Source organism: Lemur catta, chromosome 6 (genome assembly GCF_020740605.2).
Source record: "Lemur catta isolate mLemCat1 chromosome 6, mLemCat1.pri, whole genome shotgun sequence".
NCBI classification, from domain to species: Eukaryota; Metazoa; Chordata; class Mammalia; order Primates; family Lemuridae; genus Lemur; species Lemur catta.
Window position 1 is genome coordinate 2,784,135 of NC_059133.1, and position 25,783 is coordinate 2,809,917.

General features: G+C 47.1%; 1 protein-coding gene and 1 long non-coding RNA gene across 2 annotated transcripts in view; both read right to left on the reverse strand.

The window, feature by feature from the left end:
- TBC1D22A (TBC1 domain family member 22A) overlaps nt 1-25,783 on the reverse strand; it is a 327,765-nt gene that overhangs the window by 164,804 nt on the left and 137,178 nt on the right.
- On the reverse strand, nt 23,629-25,367 carry LOC123639204. The gene is made up of 3 exons (XR_006735658.1): nt 25,219-25,367; nt 23,980-24,096; nt 23,629-23,736 (listed from the first exon to the last, which is right to left on the reverse strand). It is a non-coding gene; the product is annotated as an uncharacterized LOC123639204 (long non-coding RNA).

Consider the following 25,783-nt stretch of genomic DNA (forward strand, 5'->3'; position numbering starts at 1 on the left):
TAAATTTGGGTTTAACACTGCACCTCATACATAATGTTTGCTATGTCAATATATATCATGACAGTGTCAAAGAACGCGAAAAACAGACTGACAAGGTTTCCTGTTAGAAGAAGGTAAAAAGCAACGTGGTTAAATTGGAAGTAACAGCATGGATGCATGACCTTTTTCCTGCTCTGTCATTAGCAGCCGGTCCCACTGTGTGATTCTCCTGCCCCCAGGTGCCCAAGCAAAACCCAGAATTTAGTCTTTGACACCATCCTCTACTACAAGGAACCAGAGCTTCGTGATCCATATTTGGGGCAGAAAATTCAAAAGGAGGCTGTGGACAAAGATGGAGGAGGCTTTCAGAGGTACCTGGGGAAGTGCTAAAAATGCTAAATAAAACTAGTCAGCTCAAATGGCCAAGGAGCCAACTGAATATCAGAAAGCAAACGCTGACAACAGGTCGTTAGAATATGCAGAGTCTGGAAAACCAAAGTCCAGGATGACTCTCAAAAGGGATAGAACATACAAGATACGGCAGAGGAAAACCCACCGGCGGCAATCACTGATTGGACCCAGACTGCTCAGAGGGCCGGCGGGCGAGGCTGGGCATGGCCAGCTCTGACCCAGGCAGAAGCAGAGTGAATCAGTGTCACCTAGAGCCTAAGGACAGAGGCAGGGGAAAGGGAGGTACCCGGCATGTGGGGGAAGAGATGCACCTTTCCCTCCCAGGGCCCGTCTGCCTGTGGTGTGGAAAGAGGGGGACAGCCCGACTCCCGGCAGGCCTCGCACCCCTGGGACTCCCAGAACTCACAGCACAGGAGTGGAGGGCCATGGTGCACAGGGGAGAGATGGCAGTGCTGGCCGCCTTGGCAGTCATGCCGCATCCTGTGACCTGTTGCCACCTTGCAGCTGGCCTCCCTCAGCCTGGCCACCAGGTCCCAGGCGTCGGCACCCACAACACTGTGTGTCTAGCAGCACAGCTGAGTCCCAGCATGCCCCAAAGTTTGTGGGCCCTCTCCTGGGTCACCCCACACCAGTCTACACACCTCCTCCACTGCCTCATCCCTTGCAGTATGGTGTAAACAGACTCCTAACAAATCCATCACTTCTCAGTCACGTATTATAATAGTTTAGGGATCGATCGCTTTGGTTTTAGTTTTTTGTTGGGTGGATGGAAAACACAGAGAAAGATCCCAAAGTCCCAGAGTTCCCCATCCAGGAATGTGAAACCAACAAGAAACGCTCTGCCTGGCCAAGCTGTCGGGAGCAGACAGGTGGAGGCAGATGTCGGGGGCACGTTCTCATAAGCGAAGCTGCCTCAGTGAGCCAAGCCAATGCCTAGTTCATTTCACACGGCATTAAAAGACAAGTTCCGTGCCTCACAGTGAGTGGAAAGAATGGCCACGGTATGGCACGTCACGGGAAACATGTTCTGCCTCCATGGATCTCATGAAAGAAGCCAGACGCTCAGAAAGCTGCAGCTCAGTCTCGAGAAGCACAGGCCAAAGCAGAAGCAGGAGCACATTCAATATAATGAAGAGCGAGGAGTCTTGTTTCTAGAAATAAACACTAATTCCCTCACACCCGGTAAGTCTACAGGTAGAGAAAAGATGGAACAGTAACTTGTCACAAGCGGCAAAGCCTACAGTCCTCTGGGGGAAGGGTTCCGACGCCGGGGCGCAGGGCTGGAGACGCCCCTGCTACGAAATGCACATGTGTGAAGAGCGGACCCTGCGCCCAGGGGACATGGGGGCTGGCTGGCTGAAGGACTAACTCTGCATCAACACATCTGAGCAGGTGGAACTGCCCAGAAATCACAGCTCTCCAGCAGCCAGAACATCCAGGTAGACAAGGGCAGGGAGCCCCTCTCTGCACCCAAATGCTGAGACCCCTGCCCCACCCCAATGTAACGGGGGCAGGGGGCCTAAGCAGCCACGGGATACAGAGGTTAAGATGCTGGCTACGGCAGGACCAGGATACACAGGGGAGCTGGGAAGGGACCGGGGTGACAGGTCAGCACAGGCGCTGGGCACTGGGTAGCCACATCCCAGCTGCCAAGGGAACCAAACAGACCTGATCCACTTTTAAATACCTCTCTGGTCCTACAAAACTCACGGGAGGCCACGACCACCCTGCAAGTCCTTGGGCCGAGCTCTCAGGTCTCGTGATAAGAGCCACACCCACCACAACTGCGACTCTGCCTCCAGGGCTCCTGCCCAGACTGGCGCCCCCCTCCAGGAGCCCCTGCACCCTTGGCCTGCCCCAGCATTCCTCCAGCCCCCACTGAATGCAGACGTGGGGTGCTCTGCTGGAACTCTGCTTCCTGCCTCCAATCCCCCCCAGATCCAGTCCATCCTGCACCTTCTGCAAATGGGCCCATCCACATTTGCTAAGACACGCTCCCCACACCTCACTGGCCGATCGCCATCACTCTGCTCGGGGGAGGCCAGCCAGGCACCGGGCAGCAGTGAGACGCATGCTCCGCTTCCTCGCACACGCACAGCCTCACCTCTCGCCACACCAGGGTGGTCTTGTCTCCTGTGCTAGAAGGCCCTGCTTGGCTCAGCTGGCCACACTGTCCTCACGCTGCGATCCACACGGAGCTCCACTGTGACATGGCTTGAATAGCAGTCAAAGTGCTATCCTACCCTCCATTGTTAGGCCTTCGTTTCATTTCTAAAGAGGTTGTGTGGCCGGGTGAAGAGGAGCTCGCATTCCTGGGGTCCCTTAACTAGGCATTTGGTGCCTGGATAGGCACAACAGCCTAGCTGGAAGGTAGAGACCCCACATCACTCTCCAGCTGAAAAGGGTTCAGTGGCTCCTGCTGTCTTCAGAGCGAGGCCCAAGTGCCTCCGCCAGGCCTCCACGTGCTGGTCTCCTGGGACCCCACGTTCCTCACAGTTCCGGAACCTAGAAGTCTAACATCCAGGAGTCGGCAGGGCTGGTCCCCCTGAGGCCCCTCTCCTGGGCGTGTGGATGGCATCTTCTCCCTGTGTCCTCACACGCCCGTCCCTCTGCGTGTGTTGGTGTCCTCAACTTCCCTTCTTGTAAGGACAACAGTCCTGTTGGATCAGGCCACACCTTAATCTCCTCATTTTACCTTGATTACCTCTGTAAAGACTCTGCCTCCTCCAGACATATTCTGTGGTACTGGGGGTTAGGACGGCACCATGTGAATTCACCATGTGAATTCTGGGGAAACAGTTCAGCCCATAACGTTCACACACATAGACATTTTTAATAAGCCAGAATTGAGACTAAATATGAGGTTTTATGTCCTATTGTTTTTATTTATACCCTGGTCATTTTCACATATTGAAAAGAATTTTTTATGAAATCCTGTTTCAGGCTCCACGGAATCAGTGCCCCTCGGTGGCTCTAAGCCTCCTCTGTCACTGGACACCCGCCGGGTGGAGCCTCTGCTGGTTCCAAGGCTCCCCGGTGCACACGCGTGCTCTGCCTTCACACACGGCCCCTGCCGCTTCCCTGGCACGGGAGGCACCAAGCCCTTCCGTCAGCGCCACGGTACTTTCCAGAATGGTTGCTTCACCAAAAGATGGTAAGGAGTGTCGGTCTCACCCCACCTGAAAAGCACTGAGTATCTTTTTAAATCTGTGCTGACGTGATAGACAAAAATAGAACTGCATTATTGGTTCAATTTGCATTTTCATTGCTTGTGAAGCTAAACTATATTTTTTGAGTTTATTAGTAATTTGTGTTTCCTACCTTGTAACATCTCTGCTTATTTCTACAAAGAATTTTTAACTATATATTCATTTTCCCAAACATACGAAATATTTCATAAAGAATAATACTACCACAAAAAAATAAACATGTGTCAGAGAGAGTAGCATGGGTTGTTTTTAAAATATAAATGCCACCTCCACTGGTACATAATGCCTGAGGAGCTGCCAATCAAAGCAAACATTTCCAGTCAATTTGAAGCCACCTTTTTACATAAACATGAAGAGTAACTAAAATTATGATACCATTCTGGGGTGACTGGAAAATAATATATTTTGTTTGGCCTTGCTTATTCAATTCAACCTTAGTGTACTTTTAATCAAACATATCAATATGTACTAATTAACCCTGCTTTGGGTAAGTCAAAATCAACAAACCACTTCAATAATAAATCAAAAAACCATAATTGGTATTTTAATTTTTTATAAGTAACATACCATGTAACGTTAGACTGAATATTATATTACCACCATATAATTACCCCACAACATATTATACAGCCTGTCCTTAACACTATTAGACTCATAAAATATGCTTTCAAAATGAAAAAAAATGGCTGTCAAGAACCGCATCTTATTATTCAACTATTAAACTTTCTTAATCATCAATCAGTTTAATTGCTCCTGACATGGGTTATAAATAACACTTTGTGGTTCAATAAAATACCACAAGGATAACCCCTTCACTCCCAAAGCTGATCAGAAATTCCTCCTTGGATGTTCCAGTATGATCTACTTTTCCTTCCCTGGGATTCAATTATTTCCATTTCAAATGCATGTAACATTTTGAAGCACTTTGTTAATTTATGCAAAAAAATGTTAAGAAACCACTGTATTAAATTGCACAGTATTATTTTCAATTAGATCCCTAATGGGTAGATGACCCATTTCCCTTGGGTACAAATCAGTCTGCTGAAGAGACACTGATGCTCCACCAAGCTCAGCTGCTGTGACTTCTGTCCCATCCTCCAGTCTCATCCGCTCAGTGTCCTCAGCTCCTGCTCTCCGCCCAGAGCACGGCTGCAGCAGAGGCAGAAACACAAGAGTGGCCCTTACCTTCAAGGGACTTAAAACTGGCAGAACACAAACACACCCATCATTATAAGGACCGGCGGGACTCCACCACTGATATGGTCCTTCTGCTCTACCCACCACGACGCGGGGCCACACACAGCGTGCCCTTCACCGTCCCATGACCTTGCCCTCCACAGGGTTAGGGCCACTTCACCGAGGACTCAGCAAGCCCAGGGACTCAATGAATGTCTGGGGTAGCTTGCTGTCACTAAACACAGCCACACAGCCTTTTTCTTCTCCTTTGCAAGAATTATCACTATTGTAATTAGTAATTGTGTCAGTATGGGTCATTCCAGATAAAGTGTAGGCCTGAGACCTGGGAATGACACCCCACAGAGTCACAGAAGAGGAGGCCAAACGGACAAGCAACCTCCCAGGGCCTAACCAGACAGCGGCACGGAGCACACTGGCCTCCAAGGAGGGAGTGCGGGGGGAGACCGTCCTGCTTGGAGGAAGGAGGATTTAGAAAGGCCCCAGGGAGGAGACAGCCAACTGATTTGGGCCTTGAATGACAAACAGGCATAGAGTTTTCAAAATACACACCTGTAACCACCTCACTCCCCCAGCTAAGATTACTCTGAACTGACACAGCTCCCCTTGGTCCACAATGACCCTGAGCCTTCAGCCTGGCCCACAGGGCTCTCCAGGAAAGGGATGCCCTGGGACCACCGCTCCACTTACAGCCCTCACCCCCCGGCCAACCATCCCACTCCCCTCATGGTCACTGCCAGGCTCTGGGCTTCACAGCACTGGGCCTCTGTGAATGCCTGGCATGCCCCTCACATGCTGCAGTAAAGACTCTCACTCTGTCCTGCTCTCTCCGTCCTGCCCTCCACTGGTTGGGGGCCCTAGGGAGCACAGAACACATGTCCCTGGCAGTGAATTGCTGCCCTGTAACCTGTTGCTCAGCTTCCCAGACAGCGGAGTCCTCGTGGGATCTGCAGGAATCCAGGCCCTACCATGATGCTCCACCCAGAATAGGCACTTGGAAATGTTCAAGGGACCGGTGTACAGAGAAATGGATGCAAATATCACATGCTTACTCAGGGCTTTAGTTTATAAAGTGTTTTCTGTTACATGCTGCTTTGGGGGGTTTATTTTTATTGTGAATTTGGAATGGCTCCGTATCTGAACCAGGAAGTTAAAGGGAGCCACTTAATGCTTTCTGAAACTAACGTCTTTAGGGTCATGCTTTGGAAAGATGAGCCCAGAAATGGGAGCCAATCAGAGGGATGAAATGTGTGGACACTAGACTGTGTGCTGTGACAACTCTCACCCTTGAACAGGGAAATTAATGTGGAATCCGACGTGGGCAAAAGTAAATTCATTAATTCAACAGATATGTGAGCGCATCCCAACCAAGACAAATTTCCCTGTGTTGACTACAGCACTCACATATCATGCATAACATTTCTTAATCCTGACCTAGAGCAAACAGCAAGGCAGCTATGCTCACCTGTTTCAGAGGTGAAAACACACAGTCAGCAAGGCACAGGACATGTTCAAAGTCATTTAGCCTGCAAGAAACAGAGCAGGACTGAAGCTTGGGCCTGTATGTCTGACTCTGATGCCTGTGTACTTTCTACTGTGATGACAGCATTTTACTAGACTGCTCTGAGTTCGCCCTGATCCTTGATCTTCTGAAGAGTACAAATTCAATACACAGCAGTTAGAACACAGGCTCTAGCATCAGACAATCCTGCTTCTGCCACCTCCTCGCTAAGTGAACTTCAACAAATCAGTTAATCTGCTCAACTCTCAGCTTCTTTACCTATAAACTATGAAAAATAATACCTCCCTCATGTTGGAAGAATTACACACATGCACAGCTAAGCCTAACAAAGTGCCAGACACAAGTAAACATTCAGTAAATGTTAATATTATAACTGATTAACTTCCAGAGACTTTTACCAAATCCTAAGAAGTGAAACAAAGATAACAATGACAGCAGACTTATAATCAGAAACTATGCAGGACAAAAAGACAATGGAACAATAGCATTAAAGGCCTGGAAGAAAATAAAACTGTCAACTCAAAATTCTGTACTCACTAAAAATATGTTTCAAAAAGCAAAGTGAAAAAAATACTTTGTCCCACAAACAAAAGCTACACTGGAAAACTGCTAAAGAAGTTCTTCAGGCAGAAGGAATATAGTATCAGGTGGAAATACAGATCTACACAAAGAAATGAAGAAGACAGGAAATGATATAAATAAAGGTAAATATGAAAGGCATTTTTTCTTACATATAATTTCTTTTAAAAGATAATGAGTACACCAAGCACACAGATCTTAGTTTCTAATACCATCCTCCAATAAAAGGAACCAGGACACATACAATGGATGGTACAATAAAGAAGCCACCACCACCATGCCCATGGTGTAGCAGCCTAGTGGCAAACATGAAATTCCCCATACAGACAAAGGGTAAGGAAAGACCAGGCAGGTCAAGGGATGACGAAGGACTCTCTTGGGCACACAGCACACGTTTGCAACAACAGTCAGTTGTGGCTGGGTTCCCAGGGCTGAGAGGGAGAGAGGAGCAACTGGTGAAGCCAACAATGTTGGTGTGACATTGGAGGGTCTGGAGCAACATCCACAGGAATACCTCTAGGAAAAGCTGACACTGGGGTCTGACCTCAGAACACCCTTGTCTGCCATGCTACATGGGCCGGCCTGGCCTCAGAGAGCGGAGGCAGAATGCAGTCAGGTCAGGCTGATGAAGGGCTGCCTCAGCGATGCAGTAAGGGGCACCCAGAGGCAGAAAACAACACAGTAGTCCTGATGTGGGCGGTGGGAGGAGAGGGGCAAAAGGAGCAGAGTCAAATAAGATCCAGTGCCAATGGTGTAAGCAGGTAAGAGAGAGAAAATCCAGGGGACTCCTCAGGTTTCAGCTGACTGGGCAGATGCCCTGACCAAAGGATAAATCCAAGACAACAGGTGTGGGAGAGCACACCACATCTGCTTCTGACACTAGACTCTCTGGTTCCAGCATCTTCAGGGAGTTGGCAAGGAGGCAGGTGGATACAGAGGCGTAGAGCTCATGACACAGATCTAGGCTAGAAGACTGACATTTGAGAGCACTAGATCTGAATCTTGCAGATCAGTACCTCTGTCCAAACATAATAAAAACAATACCTCTGGCTGGGTGCAATGGCTCACACCTGTAATCCAAGTACTTTGGGAGGCTGAGGCAGGAGGATGGCTTAAGGCCAGGAGTTTGAGACCAGCCTGGGCAACAGAGCAAGACCCCATCTCTACAAAAAATTCAAAAATTAGCTGGGCATAATGATACATGCCTATAGTCCTAACTGCTTAGGAGGCTGTGGTGGAAGGATCATTTGAGCCCAGGAATTAGAGGTTATAGCAATCTGTGATTGCATCACTGCATTCCAGCTTGGGTGACAGTGCAAGACCCTGTCTTAAAAACAAAATAAAAACAAACAAACAAGAAATGCCTCCTTTCCCCAGAAAAACATACTGACATACAACATTTAGCATAGTTCCAGGAGGCTCATAAACCCACTAAAAGCTCCTTGTGGACTTCTAAGTACATGGTGTGGTGAAGCCACTAACGAGCAGAATGAAAGCAGCAGAGGCCCAAGATGAAAAGCAACAGCCCAGGCAGTGGAGCACACTCAGCACACAGAGGAGTCGGAAATGACAGTGAGGAAGCGGACAGGGACCAGGGGAATGACAAGGCCAGGAGGGCTCACTGTCCTAGAGCCAGTGAAGGAGAAAGCTTTTAAAGACACAGGGACATGCTGCAAAGGGACATGATGGCCGTAAAGTGTCAACAACACACAGGGCAGGGCAGTCACTCGTGACCTCAGCAAGAGCTTGCTCACCAAGGGTGCTAGGCCACATCTGCCCCACTATGAACATCCCTGTGCTGTGGGGCTCGGCAGAACATAACTTGTTTTCAAAACTAATGACAAACAGCCTCCTCTCATGACTTCTGCTCTCAGTGTGATAACTGGTCCAACTCCAATAAGCTAAGTGTGATTTCCAGTGAGATGAGGGGAGACCAGCTGCAATTGTTTCCTTGTTTCCCTTCACGCCGACCCTGCAGTGTCATCCCCTGTACATGCTCGGGGACTAAAGCGTCAGGGCATCTAAAAGAAAGACACTTCCTACAAAATAAAACTCCGCACTGGAGCCTTCTGCTTTGAGCAGCACAAATTCCACTGGTTATAAATCAAGTTGATGAATTTTGCATGGATCTCAAAGAAAAGACCTATCAGGCATCGCCGGGATGCTCGTCCACTTTACACCTCGCTGTAAGTGGACAGCTGCACAGAGCGCTCGGTCCTAATGACGCATTATCACCCAGTCAAGGTCCAAGGGCTCCAAGACAGCATCACAGCGGTGACAGCCCCTACCTTGCGTGAAATACAGCCGTGTCAGTCCAGACTTCCAATCACTCTCTTAGTACAGCTGGACCAACTCTGTATTTTCAATACTCCTTGCCCTGGGCAATACTGTGCACCCTTGATTATTCTTTGGAAATACATAATACATGAATTGCAAAAACAATTGTGAAGGCCCAAAATTAGACACTGCTGCCTGGCCTCACAAAATGCTATCATTTTAGAATGTTCTTCTCAAGTGGTTCTGTGTTTTATAGGCAAACTGGCATATTATTATTACAATAATAATGATTTAAATATAAATAACCATTAGAGCTATAATAATAATGCCCATGTACTTTGTGATTTTATTTCAGAGGCTTCACAGCGCTATACATATACTCAGTCATTAACCGCCCAGGGAGAAGAATGCTGAAAGCGCGGTCTCTGTTTTACGGACGGTGGGTCTACGGCAGGGAGCGAATGGTAGTCAGGTCCGAGGCTACGTAAAGCAACAGGTGAAAGCAGAGAATTGCGAGGTTGTTCTTACCCCAGATGTGTACACACACATGTGCGTGGATGCAGGCTCCCAAATGCCTCTCACCAGAAACCTGTACCCTAGACTTTACAAGGACTGTGAGGGAGAGCTATTTACAGGCAATTTCTCTACAGAAAACAAGAGAATTAAAACTCCATCGGTAAACCAGAAATAAATAAAACAGAACTGTAGTATTGTGGGGTTTTTTGTTTGTTCCTTGGCTTTTCCTATTCATAACTGTTAGGTCCAGAGCCGAGAGGGAGATACACGAAGCCTCGTAGGCAGCAAAATGCTGTTTATTTGAGCATCTGGGTGCAGATGGGTGGAGGCCTAAAGAGCATCCAAGAGAGAAAAGGGGACAGCGGTGGGTTTTATAGGAGGTTTGGATGGAGGTCTGGGGAGGGTGAGTATTTTTTTTCTCTGAACATTGACCAGTTCCACAACCGCCTGTGATCAGAGTTAGATTTACGACCTCTGGACTCTCCAGACTCCTGTGGCTATTGATTCACAGGCTTCATGATCACTGTCTAAGTTTCCATCAGTCGCATTCCGTCCTATACCTACTTTCCGGGTTCCCACCAGGAACAAACCTAACAACAACCGCGGAGGAGACGCGACGACCCACAAAGGCCCTCTCCTCCACTCAGTCAGCATCCGCCCAACACTCGTCCACGATGCACACATGCCTACAATACATATTCCAATGTACAAAATCTCTTCCCATTGGTCCTGAGAACTTGCTGATGAGATGTCCCCACACCCACACTAGAAAGGAAGAACAGGAAGCTCCAAGAATGACCACTGGCTCTGACCTCAGGCAGGAAAGTGGGAGTCAGCGGGCCACAAAGCCTCTGCCCAGCCATCTGCCCTAAGGACAGTCCTGCATTTCAGAGTGGACAGGATGACCTGGAAAGGGGGCACAAATCAATGGCTCCCTAGGGAGTAGGCGGCACAGACAGGTGGTGTTTTCATAGGAGTGTGCAGCTCAATGATCAGGACGTCCAATCGGCAACACAAATAGTACAAATCCAAGACCGAGCTCCTGCCATCCAAAACCGGACCCTCCCCACCAGCCTCTCTCAGGAATGCCAACTCCACCCTTCCTGCAGGGAGGCAGAGACCTTGGCACCATCCTGGACTGTGCTGCCCACCTTCCTCCAATCCATCAGCAAACCCGTGCAGCTCGACCTTCAAATCAGAGTCAGATCCAACCGGTGACCACCACCCCCACTGCTACCCACTTCCTCCAAGCCACCACCCACCCCACCTGGACTAGCACAATAACCCACTGGTCTCCCTGCATCCACCCAGCTTCGCCCACCAACCTATTCGCAGCCCATTCCCAAAATGACCCTTCACAAATGGGGTCATGTTAGCCCACATTAAGCAATGTCCTCCAGCTGGCTTCCGTGTCCCATGGGGTCTGGGCCCACTGCTGCTCAGACGGCACCCAGCACGGCCCTCTCCTGCTCAGACTGCTCCTGACCCCCAGCCTCCGCTCAGGGCCCCCCTGACGTCGGTGCACTCGTTCCCCTAAACCTGTGCTCAGGGCACACTCTCCACTCCTGCTGTCGCCGATCTGCTCAGTGAGCCCTGCCGAGCCAGCCTGTGGACGACTGCAGCGCTTTCCTCTTCTCTGCTTTCTTCTTAGCACGCGCCAACAGTTAGCTTACTATATATTTTAATTATTTATCTTGTCTCTCCCTACCAAAAGAATAAAAGTTCCTTGAGTATGGATATACTTGCTAGGTAGATGAATGAAATAATATAAATTTGCTAACAAGAGGCCAATTCAGATGCTTCTAAGAAATAATTCTTTGCTCTATCACCAAATAAGTAAGAATAATGGCCAGAAAGCCCAGATCTGCATGAGAACATCACAGCAGGCCATGCCCATGGAGGCCCCACACAAGCGCCGTGGCAGGCAGCAGGGCTAGAGGAGCGGTGGCAGAAACAGAGGCCTGGGGGCCAGGCCCGGCTCCCCCACTGAGGGTGGCCCTTAGAAAATCGGCTCTTTCTCCCAGGTCGCTTCCTCCTCTAGGAATGGGGAGAATGACTCAGACCACCGCAAGACTCCTCCTAGCGCTCACAGCCTCCGAGCTCTGCTGAGACACGAGTTGACCCGTTGCCGTCACCTTCATAGCGGATCCAGGTACCCCAGTGGTCATTGGCATCACATCTCCTTTGAGGGTCAATTCTGAAGACAGGTCTCAAAAATGGAAGAGAACCAAAATGAGCTTCAAGCACTTTCTTTAAGTCTTATTCAGAAGCCAGAGTTCTTCCTCCCTCATTGGGACAGACTGTCATTTCTTCAGAACACGAGAAGAAAGGCATGACCCTCGCTTGGAGGACGTGCCTTGTCCAGCTTGACCTCCATGGGGTATAAAGACAGGAAGGAAGAGAGCCCAGGCTCAGGCTCCTGTCCCTGCTCCTTCCGGGGCACCTCGCCTTCAGTGGGGGGGGCGGAGAACTGCCCACACTACTTCAACAGGCTAATCTGCCTGTCTGTCTCTCTGCCTGTCTCTCTCACCCACTCTTGTTGGCCCAGCACACACAGTTGAATCTGCAAGAGGAAACATGCGTGACGTGCCTCTCCTGTGAGTTTCTGAACTCTATAACGCATACCTGTGTGTTTCTGTCTGGTAGCGCCTGCAAAATGATGCTGACTCCACGGACAAAGGCACAGTCTTTACCTGCCCCACAGGGTCTCTTAACAACAAGAACAGGCTCGGCTTAAACTCCTATTATTTCTTTCTTCTTGGGAAGTTACAGCTTCTTCCTGCCCTTCTCTGTCTCCTCTCTGTGGACAGAGACCATGGACAGGAGACAAGTTCTGTGCCTGCACCAAAGGTTTCCCAAACCAAGTTAAGCATAAACCACTACCACACAACGCGTGGAGACCAACGCCAAACACTCCCAGGAAGGGTTATCATGTCATGCACAACTGAAGCTAGAAGTTCACACAATGGGGAATTAGCCACGCCCAGGGCTGTGACCAAGGCTTTGGATGAAGGAGGCCCAACCACACGGGAGTCCGGCAGGTGGGAAAACCTCACAGAGCATCACCAAGATCTGGAATCTTGCATACAGAGCCATGATCATGCAAAATAATGACTCTTAACTGGCGAGTACTCAAGAGTTCATGAGAAACAACTATTGCTTCTTTAACACAGTCTTGCTCTGGAATCGAGCTAACTGGAAGGAGAAAAGTCTGGATGCCATCTTACTTGTCAATTTAAGAGAGAAGAGGAAAGTGAAACTCTTTCCTGCTTAAAGAGCTTTGATTTCTTGCTTTCTCTCTTTCACCTTATTTGGAGATAAACAGGTTTGTTTTTATTTGCCTTGTTTTGTAAATCTGCCTTGTTCATCTCTAATCCTCCAGCCTCGTCCTTGCAGCCCTCTAAAGGCATGTTTCCCAGACAACACAAGTGGCTCAGAGCAGCTCATTATGCAAGCATACAAAGAGCAGCCTTCTCTCATTCACAGCTGGCATTAAAAGGCAAGTTTATCAGGTGATACCAGGATTCTAAATGCCCTGGCAATTTTTCTGCATCTCTCTTGAGGAGAAAGAGCTAAACAAATAGGTCCCAAAGTTGGCTACAGAATGGAAAGGTAGCAGCAGAAGCACCAGAAAGAATAGCCAGGCTACTGCACAGGCTAACACAGAGGCTGGGCACTTCTAATGGCTCCTCAGGCAGGAGTCCCCGTCCTGCCTCCCATTCCTGGTGACAGACAGCAAGGGAGGGTGACAGAGAACAAGATAGATATCATACTCCCCAGGGCCAGAGTCAACATAAGAAGAAAACCAGGACATGCAACACAGACACCACTTCATTACAGTAAATCAAATTGCTCTACAGATACCCACAAAAAGCACACAGTGATAACTTAATAGCACAGAGGCTAATTAATGGTGTAACTAACTTGTATGTTCCTTAACCTCACGGGGTCTCCATCACGTCGTCTGCACAGCAGGGAAGTGGGGTGAAGAGGCTGGACTGGACAGTCTCTAAAGACCCTATGGCCTTAATCTTTATGACAAAGACGTGCTCCTCCTAGGGAAGGCTGGGCTTGAATATGCAGGCCAGGGAAAATGATTACACAACCAGACGGCACCAAAACATCCCAGAAAGAAGGCACAGCTGAAATCTCTCTCTAAAACCTACTGGGACACAATATGCTAACACAAAAGTAGGAGGTGGTATCATGGTGCAGAAAAATCTCTAGAGATTTGCTCAAAATGCACTTCTTACGCAGCCGAGCATGCTGGTCTGAATACCAACCTGGAGGAGGGGCCATGGCTCACTCGTGGTGGTGCAGACTTGCTGACAAAGCAGTTCAGGATGCCAACTGAATGAACGGGATAGATTCATCCGCAGGTGAAAACTGCCTGGGAAATTCTAAATCACCAAAGGAAGTCCATGTGCATGTGTGGCCACAGGACTCCTGCAAGTGTCACCCATGGGGTCCTTTTTGTGCACCTACTGAGTGCTCCAGTGCACAGCTCGGTGAGGTGGCGCCCTCTGTCCTGGATCTTGACGCTGTATCTGCTCTGCACCAGCAGCTGACTGCAGGCTCCCCTTTGCTTCTGAGCCCAACACTGCCCTTCAGATAAGAAGGCAGAGACCTTTCTTGCTGTGCAGTCCACTGAGGCCCTCAGCCTCCTTATGGAGCAGTGGGGGGGGCGGTCACCCAGGCCCCTGCTCATCGGGGTACCCGTCTCCCAACCCCTCACAGCTCACTGATCACTCAGTCTATGGGGGAAGCATCTGTATGTTCTGGACGGCTCCTTCTCCCAGACAGTACACTGCGGGCAAGGGTGGCAACGTTGCCGGGTACAGCCAGCACTTTGGCCCAAGTGGGTGCCCATCATGCTGGCTGGACCAAGCAGGCACCTTCCCCAGTGCACGAGCTATGTTGGCCCATCAGGAAAAAAATGAACCTCAGTGGAGCTGGTTGGCAGATTCAACAACACACCCCATTGCCTCATTTTTGGAAGCTGTGCACACACCTTAAAGAGGCAAAACAAGAAAGAAGGGTCAACACAGTGCAAAGAGTCACGGAGCTTCAAAAAAAAAATCCCTCTTCAAACCAGAGAGTCAGAATTACACAGAATGACACTGTTGCTTCAGCCACCGGTAAAAATCATTTTCAAGTACTTGAGGTCACAGTTCTGCAGTAGTAAACAGAAAAGCAAATTCTAAAGCAAAGTGTGTGAAATACTAGTCAGAAAGGTGATGCTCTCTGCAACCAACCTGGAGCTGTATGAACACAGACATGTCATTTCTTCCAGTGTGTCCCAACCGCTCCTCTACGGAAGGGTCACAGCACTGAACCCAGGGCAGGCACCGGCCACCCCACATAAAGGAGTAGGAGTTAATTAATGTTTCATCAGTGAAGAATCTGCACAGACAGAGGGTAACCAGAGGGAGCCCTGTGCCAGTGTAGACCCACAGGGCCAAGGGCAGAAGGAACAGATGCTGAGAGACAAATGCAGACCCAGGACACAGCCCTGGGGTGGGAGCTCCCCATGTTAGCTGTGCGGTTACACCTGCCCCTGTCAGCACAGCAGGAGAGACTGCCTGGGTTCAGACCTGGCTCTGACACTCGGTGGCTTTAAAATGGAGATCAAATTATTGAATCTCTTTGTGCCTCAACGTGCTACTATTTTAAATAGGAGCGATAATAGCATCAACTTCATGAATTAGTGATGCAATAACAAGGAAAGTTCTTTAAAGGCTCCTGGAGCAAAGTAAGTGCTAAATAATGCCAGCTGCCACCACCACAACCACTATCACATACTTATCATCATTTTTCTTCCTCCGGCTCCCAGCAACAACTGCTGAATGAATGAATGAACGAATATGACAAATTACCACTTAACTTACTGAAATTTAAACTACCTAAGAGCAAAGATCATGTCTTACACAAACTGGTATTTCAAAAACCTACCAGTGAAAAGTGGTTTTTCCAAAGTTTGTAGGCTTGAACCAAAAATCCCAAGGGGCCAGAAGGTAAGGGTTCCACTTTGACTTTTAGGAAGTACAGTCGAGACCAAACCATAGATCTGGAAGTGGCTCTGCTGCTAAAAGCATGAAGTTGCAAAGTTTGAAGAGGTAGCCTCTCACTTCCAGATTTTCCTTTAATCTCTCAGACACAAAATGACAGAAATTGAAATAACCTATTCTATACAAATTTGATTCTCTACTTAAAAGAAAAATCACCTACACATTCTACTTTTATGAATCAAAAAAATCAGATTTTCACACCCATCCTTCAAGGATCCTTTTTTCCTCTAACAACAACAAAAAAGGACAAAAACAGTAATAACAATGAAAATGAAATTATCTTCATTATATGAAATTTGAGACCAATTCCAGTCAAATTATAATAGATTAAAGAGCACAGAGTAAAAAAGTTTATTTTTAAAAAAATGGAGTGCACAGAATTTAATGCTAGTAAAAGGAATTTAAAGTTTAAAAGATTTTTAAAAGAATCCAATCAGTATCAAATATAATTGCCTTAAAAAAAACAAAAATAAGCACATTTTCATGATACTTAACGTTATTAGTCACCAAGGAAACACAACTCAAAACCATAATGATACACTACTTCATAACCAGTAGGAGAGCTATAATTAAAAAGACAAACAACAACAGGTGCTGGTTAAAGATGTGGAGACATTAGAACCCTCATACATGGCACTAACAGGACTGTGAAATGGAGCAGGCACTTCGGAAGGCAGTCTGGCAGATCCTCCAAAGGTTAGACACGGAATTCCCATGTGACCCAGCAATTCCACTCCTAGGTACAGCCCCAAGAGAAATGAAAACATGTCCACATAAAAACGTGCACACGAATGCTCACAGCAGCATTATTCATAATAACCAAAAAGCGGAAACAACTCAAATGTCCGTGAACAGATGAATGGATAAAGGAGATGCGGTATGTGTGGCATATTATGCAGCCATAAAAAGGACAGAAGTACTGGTAATGCTATAGCACAGATGAACCTCAAAACAGTATGACAAATGACAGAAGCCCATCAGAAAAGGCCACACACTGTATGACTACGTGCACAGTACGGGAAGAGTCCAGAGCAGGCAATCCGTACATACAGCTAGTAGATCGGTGGCTGCCAGGGGCTGAGCAAGGGAGGTAATGGGACTGACTGCTAACAGGACAGAGTCGTGCTTTGAGAGAAGAAAATGTTTTAGAATGAGACAGTGGTTGCACAGTTCTGTGAACATGCCAAAACCCCGAGTTACACATGTTCAGCGCTATAGAGTGATCAGACAATGCTCGAGCAGGCGTGGGAAGAGCTGGCTGAGTCTCCCCTCTCCAGCCACAGCCCCTGCTGTCCAGGTCCTGGCCCCCAGCAGCACGCTCCTTTACTCTAGATTTACATCCTTCACAACTGAACATTTAAAGCCTCTGCTAAAAGACAATTTCTTTCCCTGCCTTTGTTTATAAATTTTGTTCTTATAAAAGCATAGCTGAATCATGTGGAGAAAAAAGCATGAAATAGCTTTCTGCCCCCCGCTGATGAATGCTGGGGCAGCCTTAGTCGGGCTCCACCACCTCTGGGCCTGCAGCGGCCGAGGCTCATTAACTGCACCTACATGGTTGCCATGGGGAGGCCGGGAAGGGAGGCCGAGCCAAGAGAAAGCATGCAGCTCCCTTCAGAGTACATTTCTCTCCTCATAATTACATTAATTGCAATTAGCTCTCCCCTCCTTCATAATTCTTTTGCTCTGACACCTGCGGAAGGCTCTGGCTCCTGTTCAATGCCACTCTCCTGCTGCCATGAATCCTCACACTCATTTCACATTTGGTCCCAGAAGCACGAAGCTTCTCCGCCTTGCAGCTCTGGGGGAACGTACTCCTGTGAGCACCCGCTCTACTTCCACCGCACAGCCGACACCTAATCTTCATACCGAAATTAATTTCTCTTGTAGTCAGCCCTGAAATAAAGTTACTGATGACAGACAGATACTTCATTTTTTCCTCCTAATTGATTCACCCTTAAGGAAAAGTTTCCTAAGTAATTAAATTGATTTTCCTTTCTATTTGGGACACAGAGCTATTTAGAACAGCACAGCAACGGAAAGCCTGATTGCCGAGCGAGGACCCTCTGGGAGGCTGGCAGACTGCGGCGGCGGCAAGACGCGCTGCCTGAGATGCTCGCAGGGAGCCGCGCAGGCCCGGAGCCGAGCACACATCATCCCTCTTCCTAATTGACATGTGCTGTAGACACTGCAGTCAGAAGGGCTGCACAGGCACCTTCTGGATCTGAAAAGGCTCTTTAATATTAATGTAGTTTGAATCCTTCTTGAATACTATTCAATTCTTATTATTGAAGCAAAAACTTAGATGTCTGACGTTAACGGCAGAGCTAAGCAGCCGAAAGAGTATGATGACCACAGCAGCCATTTACAATCCCCCACGAAAGAATCACGGAAACTTCCCCAAAGAAACCAACGATAGTGGTGAAGCTTGGGGCCTTTGGAAGTCAATACGACATCTTTATAAAGCTGAGCTTTTCACTCAAATACAGAACAGATTTTTCCCATTTGTCACCCAGAATGGAAAAACAGCTCAATACAAAGTTAAAACAAAAAACAAAAGATGGCTCCACTACCGGCAACAGTAATGGGAACAGCACACAGGCAGCCCGCTCCATCTTGGAAGATGTCCAAGTAAACAACGAAAGAACAAAAGAACCATGACGCCACTGTCTTCTCCTGGGTTGGAGTCCAACCTGCCGAAAGGCCCGGTGATCTTGACCACGTTTCTCAACTGAATAGGTACCATTTTCCCAGCTGTGATAGGAGGTTGCCCTTAAAAATTAAAGAGAGTAAACATGAACGCTGGGCACAGTGCCTGACACACCAGAAGTGGGAATTCCTGTGAAAACGAACAATTCCGCGACCTCATTTTTCTTCCTGAGAGGAAAGAAGAAGGAGAAAGGTCCTATCACTCAGATCCAGGTTTCGCAAATTAACTTACCAAAACATCAATTTTTGAATTTAAAAAATCAGGGAGGGAGGGGGCCATGTGGGCCCCTTAGAGCCAGGGGCCAGCTGGGCTGGGCAACTCGTATCCACAAGGGTCTCCAGCTCTGCCCTCAATCAGGAAGGTCAACCCTCTCTGCCATTCGCTGTCCTAGGAAAAAAAGAACCATGGACTCATCCCCTCAGCATACATCAGGAAAAATAATCAACATTTATCATCTGAGTCCATGGACCCTTTTTATTTTTATGTATTTTAAGTCATTTTACAAATAATTTACAAAATTATGAATAAAGCAAGGGCAAAAACGTGGTTAAAATGTTTACCGTGGTATTAAACATAGTAAACTCAATTTTCCCCATGTGCGTGTGTGTATACAGCTGACCCTTGAACAGCACGGGTCTAAACTACACAGGTCCACTTACACGTGGATTTTCTTCTGCCCCTGCCACCCCCGAGACAGCAAGACCAGCCCTTCCTCAGCCTGCTCAGTGTGAAGATGACGAGGATGAAGACCCCCACTTCCACTTAATGAACAGTAAATATTTTCTTCCCTATGATTTTCTTAATCAAATTTTATTTTCTCTCACTTTATTGTAAGAATACAGTATATAATATACATAACATACAAAATATGTGTTAATCGACTACTTATGTTATGGGTAAGGCTTCTGGTCAATAGCAGGCTATTATTAATAGTAGCTAAGTTTGGGGAGAGTCAAAAGTTATATTAGGATTTTAGACTGCATGGGGGGGTCAGCGCACTACCAATCCCTGTGCTGTACACACACACACATACACACACACACACACACACACACACACACACACACAGGCATACCTCCTTCTATTGTGCTTCGCTTTATTGTGACTTGCAGATACTGTTTTTTTACAGATTGAAGGTTTGTGGTGACCCTGCATTGAGCAAGTCTATCAGCACCATTTTTCCAACAGCATGTGCTCATTTTGTGCTCTGTGTCAGCATTTTTTAGTAATAAAGTATATACATTGCTTTTTAAAACATAATGCTACTGCACACTCACTAGACTATAGTATAGTGAAAACAAAACCTTAAGTACACTGGAAAACTAAAAAAAAATCCATGTGGCTTGCTCTGTTGTGATATTCACTCTATTGCAGTGGTCTGGAAACTGACCGTGGTATCCCCATGGTGTGCCTTATGGCAGATCTGAAACGAGCAACATCCTCTAAATGCAAACAAGGGCTGGTCAACCATCACAACTGAACCTGGATCATATCTGTAAATACTGGTGCCAGTTTTCAAGCTCATATCTGATAGGTCCTAGCTTGTCATCACTTTCGGTTTTTCTAGCACTTACCTTGTTAAAATGCGATCATGATTCTAAATTTCAAGTACCTCTCTAATAGGTTTCAGCTTACTGCTACTGCTAATTCTTTTTCTTGTATTTGCACTGTCAAAACAATACTTTTGAAATTTTCGATGGCTTATGGTTTTGTTGAAGATAGCCATCTTCTTCGCTCCATAAAAGCAAAGGATTTTCATTTTTAGATTTATGAAACCAATTAGAATGGTCAAGCCTATGGATATTTTCATTTCTACCTTTATTTCCTTCCAATCACCTCTTGACTATACCCCTGCTTTCAGCATTTATCCACTTAGGAACTGTATCAAGTTTGGTCCACAAACATCAAAAAGATGAGAGAACACTGTCACATATCTTTTTAACAAATGGGAATGGTTCACATTCTTGTCATAGAATACTGTGTGACAAAGCCCGACCTGCTGAATGACTAATTGGACAAGAAATCATATTCCTTTATATCATTAGAATATTCGCTCATGGATGCTTGATTTTGAGAAAATTCATCTAAAATATCTTCAACTAAAGATGCAACTAAAATTCATCAAAGGTATCTTCACCTAAGAGTCTGGGGACTTGCTCCTATGGTCAGTTTCACCATCACCATTAGCATCTGGAGAGCTGCTTTCAGTCTGTCGTACTCGTCTTCTGGTTCATCCAGTAACCGTGAAATGTCTCCCTTTGCCAATTTTCCTCTCACTGCTATCATGAGTGGAAAATAAAAAACTCTAAATTCTCTGTGTTCAATGAAAGCTTAAAAAAAAAACACACACACTTCAAAAATGGAGTCTCCAGGTTTCTTTTATACCGTCTTGAAAAATAATGCAATCATTGGGGCAACAAAGAAAACTCAAGGATCACATGAAAGATACTGTTTATTTTACAATAACACGATTCTTGATGCCATCTCTTACTCTTCCATTCTACTACTATTTTAATCGATATTTTACCAGAGTTAGGAGTAACTGATAAGTCATGATAAAATGATGCCTAGAAAAATAGCAAAATGTTTCCAGATATAGAAAAAAATTAATATCAAGATCTGATAACAGTCATGCTTCAGTCAAAGATGGGACGTGCTCTGAGACTATTTCATCACTGCGCGACCACCACAGCGCACTCACACAGACCCAGACAGGGAGCCTGCTACACGCCGAGGTCCGGCTTACTGCTCCGGGGCTACGAATCTACACGGCACGCTACTCTATCGAATACTGCACTAAGCTGGAACCCAATGGCAAGTATGTGTGTATCTAGCCCTATCTAAACATAGAAATGGTATGATAAAAATACAGTATAAAAGATTAAAAAACGGCATACCTGTGTAGGGCACTTCCTCATGTCCTGAATGGAGCTTGCGGGACTGGAAGTTGCTCTGGGTCTGAGCGAGTGAGGGGTGAATGTGGAGGCCTAGGACATCACGGCACGCTACTATAGACTTTATAAACACTCTATACTTAGGCTACGCTGAATTTATTTTTTAAAACATTTCTTTCATCAGTAATAAATTAACTTCACTGTAACTTTTTAACTTTATAAACTTTTTTGGCTTTTGTAATAACACTTATGTTAAAACACAAACACATTGTACAGTTGTTCAAAACTATTTTCTCTCCTTATATCCTTATTCTATAAGCTTTTCTCTAGTTTTAAAATGGTTTTTTTTCCCCTGTTTAAACTTTTTTGTTAAAAACTAAGATGCAAACACGCATTAGCCTAGGCCCACACAGGGCAGGATCATCCGTATCACTGTCTTCCACCTCCACGTCTTGTCCCACCGGAAGGTCTTCGGGGGCAGCGACACACGGGGAGCTGTCGCCTCCTAGGATGGCACAGCCTTCTTCCAGATACCTCCTGAAGGACCTGCCAGAGGCTATTTTACAGTTGACATTTTTTTTTTATAAGTAGAAGGAGTACATTCTAAACTAATGATAAAAAGTATAGTGCAGTAAATATATACACCAGTAACACGGTCATTTATTATCGAGTACTACGTACTGTTCATAAGTGCACTGCTATCCTTCTATACGACCGGCAGTGCAGTAGGTTGTTCACACCAGCACCGCCACAGACATGAGTAATGCGCTGCACTCCGACATTAGCATGGCTACACCACTAGGCAACGGGAATTTTCAGCCCCATTATAATTTTATGAGATCACTGTCGTACATACAGTCTGTCGGTGACCACAAGGTCATTATGGTGACATAACTGTGCACACTAGATTTATAAAAGGTCCAAGGGACCCATATGGTAAGTGCGAGCTAGAATGGCTTCTAGTCTATTTTTCAAAAAAAGTAGATTTTTCCCCCTGTTCTCTAAAGGACAGAATAAAAGTCATGAAATATCAATCCTTATAAATAGTTGAAATGTTCAAACAGGAAACTCGAGAACTACACTTGGGTGAAAGGTACACTGAGGATACGTAGAGTGAATGTCCTTCCTCAAAACTGAAGACAAAGATGGATGTGCCCATAGCCTGAATACGCAATACACTCCCTCCACCTGTTCAGGAGACCACGGAAGAACCCTATTTGTTCCCCCAACAAAAAAGCCAAACATTATATCTGTGAGATGTAAAATATTAATCTTGAGAATAATTCCACATTTAGAGAACTTGAAATAATTTCAAGACAGTCCTCAATACTAGCCTAATTAGTTTATTTTTGTTAGTTTGCCTTCTGGTTAGTAATTTTGGTTTTACTTTGAGTTTAAAACTTAAAAAATTCTTTAGGCCAGGTCAGAGTGGCTTCTGAAGAGCAGGGTGAATAATACATTCTCCTGTCGGGCCGGTAAATCCTCAAGACTACCTTTCTGCTCTGCTGGGCTGCCATGTCCACACACACGAGAGCTCCAAGGGCAAGGCTCTCTCTTCACATTTTATTCTTTTGCTCAGGGATCCATTGCAGAGCCCGAGTGGCTAACTGACAGCCCCTGTCCAGAACTCGACAGAAAGATCCATAATTACCAGGAGCCTGTCTCACGCTCTGCTGGCCTGGCTGCCGCAGAAACTGTTTGGTAATGGAGGTCATCAGAGGAGGACCTGGACGCCTGCCCTGCCCCAAGGCCCTGTGAGGACGCGTTCATTAAAGAGATAGACTGTGCACTGCTGAGGTGCTGTCTGTACATTCTCAGTTGTTTTTGGAAGACTCTGGAAAGCTCCCCACCAGGGAGGCCATGCAGGCACCCGAGAGGAGCCAGGCCCCGATGGGCCCCACCTGCTGTGTTTCCTTGGACACACTGTCCAACCACACCGAGCCTCCGAGTCTCACCTGACCACAGAGCACAGGCCACAAGTCCCTACTGCCATCACGGGGCGAGGGGTCAGCTCTAGAAAATAACGATGGATGTCAGGGTGACTGGCACAGGTTTGCACAATGAATTCTCCACTAAGGCAGAACAATGCTTAGGATGAGGCGCCAGACCCTGGCACTGACTCAGAAGCTAACGGGGAGAGAGAACGCAGTGCCAACAGTGATAAAGTTACACAAAACAGTTCCAAACGCACGGTGCTTCAGAGTCCAAGGGAGGAGAGACCCAGGAGACAGCATCACAATGACAATGAAGGCCACAGAGACACGGGCATCTTTGAGGATGGGAGACTGAGACAGAGGACGAGGAGGAAGACTGGAGCCGGGTCCCAGCCACGGATAGGGACCGGGAAGTGCCTCCAACTCAAGGCTGCCTCTGGACTCTGCAAAGGGGGAGGCGAGAGGGAATCGAGGAGAGAAAAGTTACCCAAACTTAGAACTTTTAATCCATTTAATGGCTGGTCATTTTCTAAGACTTTCTGAAGCTTCATGGTTTCTATCTCTGTATTTCACTTGAGATGGTGAGGGTGTGGGGGAGTGGGGATGGTTTTTGCCTGTAATCTAAATTTACTCTGCTAATTAAGTAATCCAAAGGCAACGACAGGATTATTCTTTCCCCCACTCACTTTTAACTTTAACAAGAATTTCCATTTCATCGCACTGTTCTTCAGGACATTGGATTTCAGACCAAGATTTCTAACTGCTGAAGTATAGGTGATTTGCCCCAGCCCTCTGAATATGAACTGCAAGAGAGAGAACGTCAATGTTTTTCTTTGTTTGTTCTGCTTGGATGACACCAGAAATAACTTTACTTGTACTTTGCAAGGCCTTTTTCAAAAGGTACTGCCACCTTCGTTGCCAGAGAGGTTAGAGCGGTGACCAGCTGTGCCTGACAAGCAGATTACTGGCTTTGAAAACATTCGTGATCAGAGACTCTGAGGGACTCCAGCGCACCTGGCACTTTAACCATAACTCTGGCCCCCATTAACCAGAAAAGCAAGATAAACCCCCAAACCTCTAACCATGAAATTAACAGCTTTCTAAAGGAGACACCACCTCCTGCCTTCCTCACGCTGTCCCCTCACCAGGCATGCTGACAAAGACAGAGTGGCCCGTAAAACCCGGGGGCCATGACGGGTGACATGCCAGCAAGCCCGGTAAAGGCCTCTGGACAAGACAAAGGAAGCACAGACCCTTTCCACGTAAGGGGTCCCTTCGCCCACACGGCAGGGTGCACATGCTGGAGAATGACATGAACGCCCGAGGAAACGCCGAGTGAGGCTGGAACACTTGACACTGCACTGACCTCTGAAAACCAGGGAGAAAGAGGGCTGAGCCAGCCTGAGGGGAGGTGTGGTGACCTGTCCCAGCACTGGCCTGCAGCCGCACCTCAGCCTTCAGGATTCCACCGCTGCCGGTAGGGGAATGTGCAGTGAGTCCCGGCACAGACTAATCCCCCCCCAAGAGCAGTGTATAAAACTCAGGGTGCGGAAAGCCTCCTGCTCTCTCCAGATGAAAAGAGCTGCAATTTGTTGAGTTAACTGTGCCCTGGAGGTCTCTAGCTTTCATAACAACCTCCCAAGATACTTGTTATCCCACTTGACAGAGGAGGTTACTGTGCTCGGTTAGGGTGAGTGACTCACCCACCCCACACAGCCAGGAGGCCCGAAGCCAAGAACTTAACCGCGTCTCTGTGGCTCTGAGGCCCAGCTCACCTCGGCTACACAAGTTCCTCCACTTTTGACAAACATGTAACTCTCATGGCCTCTTTCAGTGTTACTTAAAAATTCAAAATTAAGTGTAGTTTTTAGTTATTTGCAAAAAGAAAATTTTATTGTGTTTGAAGAGCATGCATTTTCACTTACATTATGAGAAATAAAAAGTCTGTCTTCGAGGCGTAATCTCCACCCAGCAGCCAGGAGCATCACTCTCAGCCCTGCAAACTCAGCCATTCGCTCGGTCAAAAAATCTGGCCTTCACCACTTTTTTTCCTTTCAAGAAGATAAAGACGGCAAGAAACACAAATGGAGGCATGTACCAAGCATGGACTCACACGCACTGCCAAGCAGGGCCCAGCTTGCTCGAGCGTGGAAAGCCCACACACCGCGGGAGACCACCCGGCCGCGGCCAGAGCTCAGCCTGCCTCGTGCCCCACCCCACCTCTCACTCTGTAGCATGGGCTACATAAGGCTATGCTTCTTCAGACCAGAGCCAAGCCACACATGGCCATTTAATTTGAAACGAATTAACACGAAATAGAACTGAAAATTCAGTTCCTTGGTCACGCTAGTGACGTCTCCATGCTCAGGAGCCACGTGGCTGGTGGTCAACACCCACACCGCCCAGTTCAGAGGACATGTGCACCCGAGGGCAGCGTGCTGCTGGACGGCCCTACCCCGGAGCACACACCTGGGCGTCCCTCTCCCTGCA